This window comes from Bos indicus x Bos taurus, chromosome 9, assembly GCF_003369695.1.
Source record: "Bos indicus x Bos taurus breed Angus x Brahman F1 hybrid chromosome 9, Bos_hybrid_MaternalHap_v2.0, whole genome shotgun sequence".
NCBI lineage: Eukaryota > Metazoa > Chordata > Mammalia > Artiodactyla > Bovidae > Bos > Bos indicus x Bos taurus.
In genome coordinates this window covers 102,169,455-102,169,966 of record NC_040084.1, presented here as the reverse complement: position 1 = coordinate 102,169,966, position 512 = coordinate 102,169,455, and positions in this window count along the sequence as shown.

Sequence of the window (512 nt, the reverse complement as noted above, 5' to 3'; positions counted from 1 at the left end):
ACCACGCCCCCGGCGTCGGCGCGCAGCCCGCCGTCACGTCGGGGCGGGGCCTCGGGCGGTGCGGGGGAGGCGGGGCCTCGGGCGGTGCGGGGGAGGCGGGGCCTTGGGCGGTGCGGGGGGGCGGGGCCGCGGGCGGCGCAGGGTTGGCGGGGAGTCGCGGTCCGCAGAGGCTAGAGGCTTGGTGGGGCCCGGGTGGAAAGTGGGGTTAGGCCGGGAGGCAGGCGGAAATAGCGGCGTTTGGAAGGTGTCAGGTGCACGCCTGCGGGTCGCTGCTGTGGAAGACGGGCTGAAGTCCTGGGTCCCCCAGTGGCTTCCCAAGGTGCGGCCGAAGTGTGCGTGCAGGGCAGCTGTGTGTGCACGCTCGCCGGGAGCGCACACCTCCCCACGCCGTGCACTGCAGGGTGTGTGGACGTGCAAACGCTGCGTTGCTGTGTTTTCCACCCTGCGTGTTCACACAGCTCTTCTGTCACGTGTGGAGGAAGGTGATCCCAAACCACTAGCACTTCCAGGGG